Genomic DNA, 16,133 nt, shown 5'->3' with positions numbered 1-16,133 from the left:
GACAGAGAGAGGCAGAGACATAGGCAGAGGGAGAAGCAGGCTCCATGCACCAGGAGCCTGACGTGGGATTCGATTCCGGGTCTCCAGGATCGCGACCTGGGCCAAAGGCAGGCGCCAAACCGCTGTGCCACCCAGGGATCCCAAATCATAATTTTTTAATTAACTAAAGACCATAGTATATTTATATTTCTTTAGCTTTTACCTAACACTCCCCCCCCTTTTTTTTTCTGCCACAGAATCTCATACAGAATACTACCTTATATTTCAGTGTTACATATCATTATGATTCTCTTGGCTAGAAGGGCTTCTCAGACTTGTCTTGGTTCTGATGACCTTAACAATTTTGACAAATACTAGCCCAATAATTTATAGTTGCCTTTTTATCAGTCCATAAAGGTAAAGTGTGACTTTTGTCAGATGATTCAGGGATATGCACTATCCATGATTTATGGCCGTTGATGCTAACATTGATCACCCAGCCAAAGTAGTGTTATCAGTTTGCTCTACTACAAAACTTACACATTCTTAATTCTTTCCACAATATGCAGCCCACATTTAAAGAGTGAAGAGTTATACTTCCCTTCTCTTAGGATGAATCTAAGTAAATTATGTGATATTCTTCTGCATAGGATAATTGTCTCTTTTTACTCTCTATTAATTTACTCAATTACTTTTTATATCAGTACAATTCATGGGTATTGATTTTATATGTTGGATTATAGTCCAATATTCGTTTATTTTGTTGCTGAAATTGTTTCAGTTTTGGGCATTCACAACCCTTTACATTGGCTTCTGTTTCACTTTGACATAAATTATCAATGATTTCTTTTAAGAGCACTTCCTTACTTTCTGGAAAAAGGTACTGCAGAACCATCATGTGTATTTCCTATCTCTATCCTTAGAATCAGCCTTGTCTCCATGGAGCCCTGGTTACATTTTTTGGAGAATTAATATTATAAACTAAGATGTGGTAGTAGATATGCTTGTTGCTCCTGGGTGTTTCTTTTTTAAATTCTATAAAATGACAAGCAAAAAAAAAAAGTCTGTGTGTTTGTGTACACAAATGTGTATATATACATTCTATAGACACTTTTAGATAAAACCATTTTTCTATGTTAAATGAGTTCCTAATAATGTATAAAACTCTGATCTATTACCAAATTGATCATTCTATAATCCTCTCCTTGTTTACCTATAAATTTCTCCTCCAACAATGAGAAACTGCCTCTTAATATCATCCATCCTTTTTACTTGATTGTTCAATTCCATTACACATATATAGTAGCATCAAGAATATTAACCCATACTTCTATGGAAAACAGCTTTATTAACTGTAATCCTTATGAGAAGTTAATTTTGCCTCCAGTCTTACAGACTATATTCATTTTCTTTTTTTTTTTCTTCTAAGATTTTATTTATTTATTTATGAGAGACATAGGCAGAGGGAGAAGCAGGCTCTCCTCCAGGGAGTCCGTTGTGGGACTCCATCCCCGGGCCCTGGGATCATGCCCTGAGCCAAAGCTGGATGGTCAACTACTGAGCCACCAGGTGCCCTCATTTTCAAAAACATGTAAGTCTGCACCTTTCACCCACCATCTTCAGTAAAGCTATTTCATTTATTTATGATACAGTCAAATCGTCTTGTCTTAGTCTGCATTTTTCCATAGCCTCCTGATTTTTTAAAATTTGCTTTTACTAAAGTATTCTTTTTGTGTTATACAGTTCTATAGTTCTTGACAAATGTGCTATGTCAAGTATTCTTGATTATAATATATATATTTTTAATATATTATTTATTTATTCATGAGAGACACAAGAGAGAGAGGCAGAGACACAGGCAGAGGGAGAAGCAGGCTCCACGCAGGGAGCCTGATGTGGGACTGGATCCCCGGTCTCCAGGATTATGCCCCAGGCTGACCGTGGCACTAAAATGCTCAGCCACCCCGGCTGCCCCTTGATTATAATATTATAAAAATATGTACTGACCTAAATATCCCCTGTGTTTTACCTGTTCTTAACCTCTGGCAATCAATTGCTCTTTTTATTGTTAGTATAGTTTTGTCTTTTCTAGAATGTCATATAAATTAAATCATATAAAATGTAGCCTTGTCAGATTGTTTTTTTTTTTCACCTACAAGTATACATTTATATTTAATGTTCTTCGGTGTCATTTTTGTGACTTGGTAGATCATTTCCTTTTATTGCAGAATAATATTCCATTGTATGAATGTGCCACAGTTTATCTATTGACCTAGTGAAGACTTCTATTAACCCATTGTTTCTGGTTTTTGACAATTATGAATAAAGTCGCAATAAACATTCACCTGTAATTTTAGTGTAGACATAAATATTTTGAGCTTAACTGTGTAAGGGTTGTAAGATATGATTGTTGGATCATTTGTTAATAGAATTTCCATACTATCCTTGGTAATCGGTTAGTAAGGATGTCCCCTATTTCATGTCTGATTTTGATAAACTGTGTCTTGTCTCCTTTCTTTCTCCCGCCTTGGTTAGTCTGGACAGAGGTTCACTCATTTTACCATTTTGTTAAAATGTTTAAAAATTTTTAAAGAACTCACTTTTGGTCTCTCAATTCATCTGTCTCTTCAGATATCTGCATGAGGTTTTTTTTTTTTTTTTTTTTTTTAAAATTTTATTTATCTATTCATTAGAGAGAGAGAGAGCGAGAGAGAGGCAGAGACACAGGCAAAGGGTGAAGCAGGTTCCATGCAGGGAGCTGACGTGGGACTCAATCCCAGGTCTCCTGGATCACACCACGGGCTGAAGGCAGCACTAAACCACCGGGCCACCAGCGCTGCCCTCTGCATGAGGTTTAATCATAAGAACTTAGTCTTCAGATAGTCTAATAAAAATTGTTAAGTTTTAGTTCATTCAGCTTTTTTTCTTATTATTGTGTTTGGATCATTCCAAGCTTTTTACATATTAAAACTGAAACTGGAAGTTTATCTCTTAATTTAAATAATTTTTCTTGCATTTTTACTGTTACTTTTCTATAACACTCCTTCTCATTTATGATTTTAATGCCTCCTTGTGTAATCTTTGAGTAACATTAACTCTAAAAATTTATTCTTCTCCTGGAATTGTTTCTATTTTTTTCAGTTACAGTTTTATTTCTTAAGTCATTTTTAATCATTTTTTCATTTTGTGCATTTTCTTTAACTTCTTGGATCCAGAACAGTCCATTCATATTTAATAATGATGCCTACATTTGGAGGAACACTATATGCATGGGCAGGCTCTATCTAATACCATTTTTCACTTTCTGTGCCTAGTCTCAGAGTTGGCTACTTAGCCAGACAGAAAGTAGAAGTTTTTGCTGTGGGTTTATTCAATGTCTTTAAGAAAGAGTGCTGATTCACACGTCTTTGGCATTCTCATTATGAAGTAAGGGGAGTGGAATTAATAGTATAACTACTTTGTGTAACTTCAATTAACTTCCCTGGCTTTCAGCCTCAAGACAAACCTCTGATATTCCTAGTATTTCCAAATATAAATCTTTCCAAGATTACTTTGGGCAGGATCACTGACTTCTCTGAAAAGAACTGTAAGTATTGTAAGTGCAGCCCTGCCAATTTACTGTATCAGTTACCACTCCCCTATTTTCATTTAATATTCCTGCAATCTGTTGAGATTTTTTCTAATTTTTTTCCTGCCTAATGATTTTCACTCTTATAAATCTATATACTGTGCATTTCTATAAAGTCATTTAATTGCATCTTAGGAAAAAGAAGAGACAAATGTGTGTGCAATAGCTCTTATTTAATTAGAATTTCCACCTCACATACTTGAATCAAAAAAATCATACAAAAAAGTTATTTTGAAGGATACTAAATATTATCACTTATAGTTTTTTTTATATTAGATTATTAAATAGATAGTTCAGAGAAAGTCATAGCAGCTCAGATTATTTTTCCATAACTGTACTGACTTCCAGTAAAATAGTGCATTGATTGTCTCTTATTTCTTACAAAATTTTTGTATTCAGTAACTTTTTTAAGTGCCAATTTTTCTATTTTTCCAAGTAAAAATATTAAGAAAAAGAAAATAGGAAGAAATTTTGACTAAAGCTATTACTTCAGAATTATAGACTTTCCATTATAAACACAGTAGAAAGATTTAAACTCCTAATAATGATTAAGAAAGATAGTTTGACACCCTACACATGATCTTTACCCTGGGTGTACATAATTCATAGCCTGGTGCTGGGAACCAGTTGCTTAATACAATTATTGAACATGATCACACAGTCACAGTAGCCTATAGTAAGCCCTTTAGGGCTATAATGGAATTTGATCAAGCCTTGCTGATTCTCTTCATCGGCCTTTTTAAACAGCCCTCAAAACTATTCTGATAAACATTGAATCACAAAAGCTGGATCACAACTACTATAGCATAATTCACTTTATTTGCTGACTGGCTCACTGACAACCACAAATAGCACCTGGTGGCAGGGAACACTTGGCATATTCATTTAAAAATATGGCCTGGTTTTTTTTATCTTCTGTTCATTAATGATATGTTTACTCAGCCAAGGAAGTCTGAAAACAAGATTACTAGACACATAACACCTTTAAAGGCTAGATATTCTTCCCTATACAGGAGGTACTATTAAAGTTGATACAAGTAACAAAATATATTAGTTACTGGGAAAATATTTGAAACCAAATGGACAATGTTGATGCTGAACAGCTGCAATTTATTCTACAATCAGTTGCAACATCTTACTGCTTTTGTATAGCTTGTAATTATAGATTAACATTGATTTGAAGCAACAAATTAAAAAGCAAATTGATAAACATGTCCGAAGTATTTCCAAAAGCTAACCAAATAAAACTTTGAAAAGGATTGATGAAACTTACTGTTTATTTCTAAATTATAGAAATTATATAAAATGGTTTACACCATTTTAAAAGCCTCAATTTGTTGTTTAAAAATATGTAATTAGTATAAAAATAATGGAGAATTCAGAGCAATTTTTAAATAAAATGCTAATATCTTCTGCAATTATATTTAAATCCAATAAGGATGCTATTTGAAATTAAAATTTAGTTATCATAATGTTAATTTCAGATCTAATTTTAGTCTATAAGCTTTTTTTTATAAAAATTATTTAAAATATATCAGTGACAAATAAATTTAATTACTTATTTTAGGAAGTATATGCTACAGTCCTAACTTATAATAATAAATAATTTCCTTTAGCCCCAATAGTTTAACCGAATTTGTTAAACTAGCTTCTATAATTTTTCCCCAAGATAACTGATAGTGTAGCAGATTGCATGGTAATTAAGACAGAGTGGGGAAAAAAAACAAAAAAACAAAACACGGACCTTTTGTCCTCAAAACCAGAAATCTTTCCATTACTGTTTCCATCATTAAGGTGGCAAAAAGATAATGAAGGAAGCAAAATAATACATTTAAAAAGAGGATAAGAAGGAATAGCTGATGACTGTCATGATCTTGACTTATTACTTCTCCAGGCATGACTGATGTTTATCCTCTCCTTCAAAACACTCTGTATTGTAGGAATTCTGACCTAATTTACATTAGTTAAATTCACAATAAATTCTATGACAAATTTTCTCAGACCTATCAAAGAAATGAAGTCACGGGGTAAGTGACTACCCAGAAAATAAATCTAAATGAGACAAAGAGTCACAGCTGAAATCTGCTTACCTGGAGCAGAAGCGGCTGGAACCATAAACTGGTAGGAACATTTATGATCATTTGAATGTAAAGGGTTTTGTGAAGGAGGGCTTAATGTGGACTGCATTGAAAAGGAGAATCTCCAGTCTTACAGGGGCTACCATAATCTCATGGTTTTAACCTACAGGAATCCCACAAACATTTAACCCTGAAGAGACAAGATAGACTTCCTAATTGCCCTGGTAGAACTGGGGTGTGTAAATATTGTGAATAATCCCAGAATGTTCTACATTAAAAAATAAGGCACACTCTCTAGAAAAAAAAAAAAAAAACAATTTGCAAGCCTTATCCCACCTAGGAAAGGGCTTTTCCCTGAATCCAGACACCTTTAGCCCTCTATTTCACCTAAGAGGAGAGAAATGGAGTTAAAAATATTTACAGGAAAACTAAATGTGTGTATAAGGATCGAATCATTGTGTAAATGGGAAAGACATGTTTCTCACTGATAAAGCGAGAGTTCACAATAAGCAAGAGCAAGAAGCTAGAATGATATATACAATGATAAATTAGAATTGGATATCAGTATAAACTCATGTTGAACTTAATATGGATAGAGATACTTATTATAGAAATACAAAGTGTGTCATAAAAAGTAACTTTACAGTGAGTAACTTGATAAATATTGACTAGCCTCGATGCTCAAAATCTCCATCAATAGTGATAAGTCACGTCTGATAAAATAGGTTGATAGTATGTGCCCTTGCGAGATGTGATGAAAATGGCATTTGATTTCCATGTTCTTCAATAACATTCATTCTATGGTATGATATGTGGCCTGTGAAAATTTAGCAATCATTAAAACTTGATGGTATTGGGCAGCCCCGGTGACCCAACCGTTTAGCGCCACCGTCAGCCCGGGGTGTGATCCTGGAGACCCAGGATCCAGTCTCACATCAGTCTCCCTGCATGGAGACTGCTTCTCCCTCTGCCTGTGTCTCTGCTTCTCTCTCTGTGTGTGTCTCTCAGGAATAAATAAATAAAATCTTAAAAAAAACAAAACAAAACAAAACAAAACAAAAAACGGGATGGTATTGAAATCATGAGAATAGATGAGATCTTCTTGGAAAGTAAAAAAGAGAAAAAGAGAAAAGATGTAAGTTTACCTATTAGAAAATATCAACAATAAAAATTCCTTTTTAATAAGAAATTTAACCTCTATAACTGGTTAATCATCTAGTATACGTAGAACAATGGCCTCTGAGATAGTTCTTTTCTTCGTTGTGAGATGATTGATTTTTGTTTGTGTTCTTTTAGGGGTCATTAGTATTTCTTTATATCTCTGGTGCCTCATCATTGAATATGTTGTTGTGGAGTATTTAGTCATAGATTCCAGAAAAAGCTTGGCCATGGCACAGCTTTGTCTCTCTTATTTGAAAACATTTCTGCTATGGTCTCTTTGCAAAGATTTTAGGATTATGTTATCTTTACCAGATGTAAACTATGGAGAGTGCTTTCAAGACTCAGGCTTCTACAGGAATTCTAAATAAAAAATAAGTTTTACTGTTTGAAAAATTTAAAAAAAGCATTAATATTAAATAACTTTATACCCAATCATATATGAATAAGATACACCATAAAAATTTATGAAGCAAACAGTACCTGTGTTAGTATAATGCATATTCTCAAGATAAGACTGAACTTAGTAAGCTATTGAACTAATTCTTATCTAGGACACAAAAGTTACTTTTCCATTTATACGTTTTTTTGTTTTTGTTTTTGTTTTGTTTTTTACAGTTGAATGTCACACAGAAGATTGTTGTGAATGGATTTTTTTTTAATTCTGCTTTTCATTAGCTTTGGAAACTACTCCTAGAAAGGCATATTTTGTGTGATATAAAGCCCTGTAGCCATATAAGCAGTTTCTCTACCTTGAGATGTTTTATTCTGCAGGACAGCTGTTGTGGCTTCTAGCTGTTCAACCACCAGTATATTTAAAACAAATAGCTCTCCCTAAGTATGCAAGCCCTTCAGCATTTAGGTATAAAATGTATATAACTACTTGGTAAGAAAGAGATTAAAATAAAATAGAACAAGTCCCAGTATAGACACTCACTTTAGATGAGTCAACTCCACTCAGCAGTGGCAGCAATGAGATGTGAGTTTAGGATGTTTAGCCCATTGTCACTCTATTCATTTTCCCAGCTAATTCTAATGAAACAAAGACCTTAATATAAGTTGACATAGGAAGATATGATAAACTTTAAATCCACTAGAAAAATCTATCATTAAAGACAATATTCCATAATTCTTTGTTCAAAACAAAGTCTGATAGTTACAATAGTTATAAGCAAAAACAAGTCTGTGGCACAGAAATCAGTCCTAACTTGTTTTTCTAAGGTTTCTTTTAAGGCTCTTATCAAATTATTTCAAATTATTCATTCTTTGATTTTTCACAATAAGCGGAGTGTAAATTATTTATTATATAAATATAAATATAAATTAGGCAACATGTCATGTTATTCCCTAAGTTATAATTTCCACTTTAATTAAAATTCATATTTTGATGTCCTTCAGGGAACAAGTTCCTTTTCTTCTCTTTTGTTTTTTCTTTACTGCTGATGTTTTTGCTTGTTTTTGTATAGCTAGAAACCTGTATTAAACTGCAGGTGTGGGATCCCTGGGTGGCGCAGCGGTTTGGCGCCTGCCTTTGGCCCAGGGCGCGATCCTGGAGACCCGGGATCGAATCCCACATCAGGCTCCCGGTGCATGGAGCCTGCTTCTCCCTCTGCCTGTGTCTCTGCCTCTCTCTCTCTCTCTGTGACTATCATAAATAAATAAAAAATTAAAAAAAAAAAATAAATAAACTGCAGGTGTCTAAATATTCATTCATTAAGGATGTATGCCAGGCACTAGAGGATAATCTAGTTAATATTTTCTCAATAGAGGTAGCGATAGAAGAGAGATGATAGAGACAGAGGTATACAGACAGATCTCTATAGATAGTATCTCTATGTATGTGTTGTCTCTATTTATATACTTCTATATATATTTTATATAAACACATTTCTCTCAACATTTCCATAATATATATATTTTCTACCCAAATTTCAAAACATAACAATCATAAAATATAAACAATCATGAAAAAGAAAAATAATAAATTAACCTATTTTTTCTAATAATTTAATATATTTTTTCTTGAAAAGCTGCCAATTTCAATTTTTTTTTCTCAGTTTTTAAGATCTTGCCTACTTAGTAGGTATGATAAAATCTAAGGTGGATTAACGTGGTAAAAGACAAAAGTTTTGCTTTTCTTTAAATGACTATGGTAAAGATAGATATGTACATATAGGCATACATACAAGTATTCCTGTAGTTGACTCAGGCATATCAGAATATAAAATCTGAAAACCTAAGGACTTCCTTGATAGCTGGATTCTAATTTTTAAAACATTAAGAAACTTTGAGGAGAAAATAAACAATATTAAGTGATACAAGTTTTTTCTTCCCTCTTTTTCTAATTTACATTTCTCTTTTTAGTTTTGAATATTTCTCCATATTTACTGTTAAAGAGAAGTTAATAAGAGTGTAGTATAAGGTAGAAAGCTCTTCTATCATTTAAATGCAATTTTTTATGTGACACCTTGTTGTTTCAAGGACATTTGAGGAAGTAGTTCAAATAGAAATTGCTTTAAATTTCAAAAGATGATTGATTTTTCTAATAATTTCATCATATCCCAGTTAGTAATTCTACAAAAATCCAGACATAGAAATGAAAGAAATCAGTCCACTCTCATGAGGACTTTCTGACAATGATTAAAATAACCAAACAAAAGCTACAGATGAGAATCTGTCAATATACTTAGGTTTAGAATCTAAGTCTGGATTTCTAAAGGTTATTTCATTGATTCCAAATATTACTCAACAAAAATAACACAAAATTAAACCCATGAGTACTTTTATTTTACTGTGTTTTAATGCCAATCTTTAATTTTCAATTTTGTTTCTTTTTCTTTACTGTGTCATTAACATCTACCAAACTTGACAAATACTGTTTTTGAACTCTTGCTTCTTGTTCAGTTAGTTCTTGGGCAGAATACTGGAGGGAATGAATTCTGAAAAACACTAGGAAAGCACATACATAAGTGAAATGTTTCTTAGTTTATTTGTGTGATTGTTCCTTTGCTTTTGCTTATGACATGAACATTTGAAAATAACTTTGGTTATTATAATTAAGATACTAGCATAAAGACATTGTGGGAGGGTGTATGGCAAAATTCTTAAAGAATCATGAGCTCAGGAAACCAGCCCTCCTAATTATTAAACAGTGGTGGTGCAATGGTAAATTTTTTAAACCACCACATGTCTAAGTTTTCACAAATAAAAAAAGGTTGAAATAAGATAGAACAGTTTTAAGTTAAAAGAGAGAGAGAAATAAATGTAAAATATTTTTGAATGAGGGTTGTTATGTAGTAAGTTCTGCCTAAACATTGATTAATAATATTAATAGTCATATCTTTTGGTTGAGATTTAATAAGATTCTGTTCTACCATTAAGAAAAATATAAGACAGACTAATGGCAAAATGAATATGATGGAGGGGATTACTGTTAAAATTAAACAGAGTAACTTGGTAACAAAATAGTAAAAAATGCTATAGAGAATATACCTATTGTAAGACAAATGAAACTAAAAGCAATATTACTTATGTGGGACGGTCAAGAAAATTTTCTTAAAAATGTGTCATAATAAAAGTAATGCAATAATATTAAGAACATTTATGATAATATTTTTTGAAATAATAAATTAACCAGTATTAAATGCTTCTAAGTACTTTGCTTAGAAATTTATATGTTATTCCATTTTTCTTAACGAAAGCCTTATGAAGTAATTCATCATTATTCACATTTTATTGGGACATTAAGTAAATTGCCTGAGATCATAAAACTGTTAAGTGCCAGCTTTGGACATTTAAACATAGACTTGACACCAAAAATATAAAAAAAAAAATAAATCACAGAATATATGAAATAGCTTTGGGAAAAACACTAATGTCAGCCTTCCAAGAAAATCAATTTCACAAAATTTTGTATAAATCCAAGATCCAGTTCTATGCTAGGTACTCATAATATGAGTGATTTACGATGCATTCCTACCCTTATTTGATTTCCTTGTACTGATTTACTTTTATTCTCTCACCTCCTACATTTTTTTCTCTCCCATTTCATAATCCCCTATACTTACTCACAACATGCTGGAGGCAACCATTTTTAGGATTACATTTCCTTTTCTTTTTCTCAAGAGAGGAGTGTCTAACCTCCCTCTGGGACCAGGGGACAAATGAAAGCAGTAGACCACCAGAGAATTTATATCCAATTTGAAAGCCCATTAGCAATGGAAGGGAGTGGCAGCTGTTTGGTTATGTGCCTATTTTTATGCTAAGTGCTAAATTAGTTATTTGAAAGTCCTTGATAATTTTCATCCAGTGAACTAAAAAAAATATTGTAGGGACACCAGAATGACTCAGTGATTGAGTGTCTGCCGTTAGCTCAGGTCATGATCCTGGGGTTCTGGGATGGAGTTCTGCATCAGGCTGCCCTCAGGGAGACTGCTTCTCCCTCTGCCTATGTCTCTGCCTCTCTCTCTGATCTCATGAATAAATAAATAAAATCTTTAAAAAATATATTGTAAATCAAAGTAGATGAATGGAATGATTGTTATCTCTAATGAATTTCTTCTGGAGCCTATAAAGTACAAGGGAAATAGTACAGATCTTTAAAAATCTAAGTTTTGCTCCTTACGCTGTTATTTTTGAGATATATGTCACTGGGAAAGCCACTAAATACTCATTTAAAAATTTTAAAAATGTATTAGGTAACTATTACTTGACAGGTACCATGCTCAGTGCTGGAGATGCAAAGATGAGCAAAAGATTCTAGCCCCTAACCCTTCAGATTCCTTCAACACCTCCGGGGAGAGGCACAGATAACACAACATATCATAACACAGTACACAAAGTGTGTAAAATGAATTCAAAGAACTTTTGGGCAGAGTCTGTGCCTATTTTTTAACCATTCTATTACCAACACTGTTGTGGGTATTTATATAAGGCATCAGATAAGTAATTTAAATAAATGAATTAGAAAATAAATCTCATTTTCAAGTCTCATCAGAATGAATGAATGAGTGAATGATTAGTTCTGCTTGAAGGAAAACTGATGATAAATCAGATTAAATATGGGTAAGATTTTCCCAGGAAAATAAGGAATCCTAGGAAAACAGACAATTTGAGTAAATGTATGGAAACCTGAGATCTGAGCATGTTTCAAGTGTTAGGAAAAGAACTTTTGTTCTTTATATTACAGAATATGTAATCCCTAGCAAAAAGTTATGGAATAAAGTTGGAAAAAAGAAACTTGGAACTGATGGTGAAGAATCTTATGTTGCAGGCTAATTAAATTTTATTTCATTATAGCTTAAAATACATGTTATTTAAATTTACTCCTGTTTTAGACCTCAAAATTAGAGTAAGTTGAAGTGCTTTGCTTACAAGGTGTTCAATAGGGATGTCAGTCTGAAAACAAGAAACCTGTTAAGAGGCAAAGCATTTATTAGGGATCAATTAATTGTAATTTAAGGTACACAGATTTAGGTAGAAACCCAAATTGGGTTTGACTTCAAAAGATGTACTCAAAGTTTTTATGGGCAAAAAAGAAGATTAGGTAAATTGTTTTTAAGAAGAGTTTTTTTTTTTTAAGGATTTTTTATTTATTTATTCATGAGAGACACACAGAGAGAGGCAAAGAGATAGGCAGAGGGAGAAGCAGGCTCCCTGCAGGGAGCCCAACGTAGAGCTCAATCCTAGGACCTGAGCAAAAGGCAGATGCTCAACCAGTGAACCACCCAGGCATCCCTTAAGAAGAGTTTATTGGTGCTGACACACAGAAATAGAGTGGTATGTCACTGATTGGTCAGAAAAAAAACATCACTGGCCTAACAAAGTAGAGTTAACTTTTGTCAGTCTTTTCAAACAGGATTTACTTAGTCTTGCTGACTTCTTGGAATGCTGGAGGTTTGGTAGTTCCTCCAACATGGCTGATTCGGTTCTGTTTTTAAAATTGCTTTATTTATGTCATTTTTCATAGGTTCCCATTTTGATCAAGATCTTTTCCTGAAAGCGTCCATGGTTGGCCATTTGAATTGGGTTTTCTCATTTTTGGTTTTCAATCCATGGTTGTCAGGGCTATTCCTTATTTTCTCTATGTCAGGAAGGCTCACTGCTGGTGTGCCTCACCCAACTTTCGAGGAAAAATGGTATATTTGGGAGCCTTTATGCCAGATCTGATCAATAAGAGCACCAAAATGGAGGAAAGCTTGTTGCCATGGCCTATGAAATAAACAAAGGTTGCTAAAGTTCCTTTAATTGACCAAATAAGTATTACAGATCAATCCGAAACATTGGGTTACCATTATTTGCATGGAATTTTTTTTACAGTACTGTGAAAACAATCAAGCAGAGTTTTATGATAATAAAAATCTCTAGAATCACAAGCAAGATGCTATTTCCAATTTGTAGGTTTTTTTTAAGATTTTATTTATTTATTTATTTATTTATTTATTTATTTATTTATGAGAGAGAGAGAGAGACAGACAGAGACATAGGCAGAGGGAGAAGCAGGCTCCATGCAGGGAGCCCCACGTGGGACTCAATCCCTGGTCTCCAGGATCATGCCCTGGGCTGAAGGCGGTGCTAAACCACTGAGCCACTGGGCTGCCCGTAGAATAGTTATAAACTATGAGATTCTACCTGAGGGCATTCAACTACAAAAGTCAAAAGACCAAGAGCTTTCCAGAGATTCCTATTGTAACCAGTGGGTTTGTTCTCTGATTTTATATAATTGTGTTTTGACCAATCCTGAAGAATTTATCCATGTACAGCAGGTGGTATTATTAGCAATGGTGCAAATGCCACCTTGCTCTAGTCAAGAGCGATCCTACTCTGCAAAACAACTAGAGTAAGTGAATTTGAAGATTGTTTTTGGACAGCTATTGCCTTAGCAGTAGATTCAGCAGGATCTCCTACTAAACTTTTAGATACATTGTTGATCATGTATTCATTTATATCAGAAAGCCACCATGGAAAAAATATTCTCAAAAGTCTTACTCCTTAATTTCAGAGACAGTCCCTGACAATTCTCACTTTAATCTGTGGTGTAGATAGACTTAAAGGTGATGTCCAAAGCTGAGTCTCTGATTGATGATGCAATGAAATAGACATATCCAATTAATCAACTGTGCATAACTTCCAAGTTGATAATAATTTAAGCAATATGTACCCCATAAATTTTTCTGCCATATATAAGTAAAAATAAGTTCTAAATGGTCATAGATCATGGAATTATCATAACAAGATTGATTGAACCAAGGACCTGAATGATGTAAGCAATTAAGATAGTTATACGCAGGGAGAATAAAATTATATTAGCATAAAAAAGTAAAGGTTGCAGAGGGAAAGCTTGCAATCCGGGATACCTGGCAAGCTTAATGTTCCGTTTGTACAAATATTATCTCTTAAATCTAGAGGTTTGATCAGGTAGGCAAGAAGTTCGGAATGGGTCCAGGTAAGTTTTACATAATGTTTTACATAATTGTCATAAGAAATTAGGGGAGGAATAACAGAGAGATTGGTTAATTAAATGTACTAGAAGATCTCTAGGCTCACGTATAGAGACTTCTGATGACAAACCCAATAATTTGTCAAATTTCCTTCATATGTAAGGAAATTGGATATGTAACAAGGAAATTATCCTTCCAGGCAGAGACTAAGAAGAAAAAGGAAAGATAACCACTAGAGTAGGCATTTGGCCTCTTATATTAAGACAAAAATCTCCTTCATTTACAAGATAGAAAGGGACTGGTCAAAAATACAGACAAAAGAAATTCAATAGCTAACACTGCAGTTATAATTTTTTTCTTGTAAAGGCAGGATCCTTACAGTGTGCTCCAAATCCAAAGATTAATAAGGTGGACCTGTTTTAGGAGGCAATTAACAAAAAAAGAGCAATAAGAAGGAGTAATATCCCAAAGAATGAAGGAATTTTCATTGAAATAGTCTGACTCCAAGTCCCAGCATCATTAACTAATTTTGTTGGAGGCTGTTTAGGGAGTCTAGTATAAAACTTAAAAGTAAGACAATACTAATAGTATGAGCAAGAACTTTACGTATACTTGTCTGGCCAGAATGCTGTCAGCATCAGATGTCATCTGCTTCAATTACTGGTGAGCTTTAATTTTATTTCTCCCTTGATTCAGCAGTCCAGCAAGGAGTAGGAACTTTCTTTAAATGAGAAACATGAAACCAAGAATCAATACCTTTTAGTTTTGTAGCAGAAGGGTTAGTTAAGTGTACCTGATATGGTCCCTTCCATCTAAACTTTAAGGAATCCTTTTGAAGATGTCCCTTCCAATAAACAAAGGAACTGGTCTTAGGTTGTCTTTTATTTCTTTGTCTACCAGGAGTGTGCTGTGAAAAGACTGTTCTCCAGAGCATGATTTTTGTCCATGACCTTAATTAGTCCCTTGCAGAAGTGGAGACTATCTGTTTTAATTAATTGGACATCAAATGCAGCCAGGGCCAGGTTCATAGGTTTCCCAGTTACAAGGTCTCAGGGAAAGAGCTTATGTTTTTGGAAGGGAGCAGCTCTTAAATTCCATAGGACCATAGGAAGTATTTTAGGCCAAGTCAATTTTAGTATTTCCATAAATTTAGCCAATTGTGTTTTAAGATGCCATTTGCTCTTTCCATCAGTTCATAGGACTGAAGATCTTAGGTACAGTGGAAATGTAATATAAGCCAAAGAGAGTATATTTGCTTCATGGCATGGCCAGTAAAGTGTGTTCCTTTGTCACCATGTAATTACAAGTGTATGTACCAAGCAGCTATTATCTTTTCTAACAATACTTTTGCAACAGCTGAGGCAGTAGCACACCAGCAAGGAAATGCCTCAATCCAATGAGAAAACATATAGTTCATGACAAGGACTTAGTTGCAACCATGAGAAGGTGGCAGTTGGATAAAATCCATTTCCTGGATCTCAAAAAGCCCACTGGGTAAATAAAAATGTCTGGGAGTTGCCTGAATCATTTTCCCTGGGTGAAATTTTGGGCAAATAGTGCAGGTTACAGTGCTTCCTCAGCAGCCTTAGAAACATTTCCCACCAGTATTGCTTCATAAAGCCTATAGTTTGTCAGTTGCCCAGTGAGTCATTTGATGGGCTATTTCAAGTAATTTTTTTTTTTTTAGACATTCTGGTAGTACTGGTTTGTTAGTTGGGTGTACCATGAATTTGCTAATGAACTGAAAATACAATTGTCAGTCCAATAAAGTTTTTCTCTGTGTGTTGCATTGGATCAGGCATTCTTTACAATAAGATTCAAATTTTCTTTTGGAAAATATTTACTACGAGT

Source organism: Vulpes lagopus, chromosome 1, assembly GCF_018345385.1.
Source record: "Vulpes lagopus strain Blue_001 chromosome 1, ASM1834538v1, whole genome shotgun sequence".
Lineage (NCBI taxonomy): Eukaryota > Metazoa > Chordata > Mammalia > Carnivora > Canidae > Vulpes > Vulpes lagopus.
Note: the sequence above shows the minus strand (reverse complement) of the source record.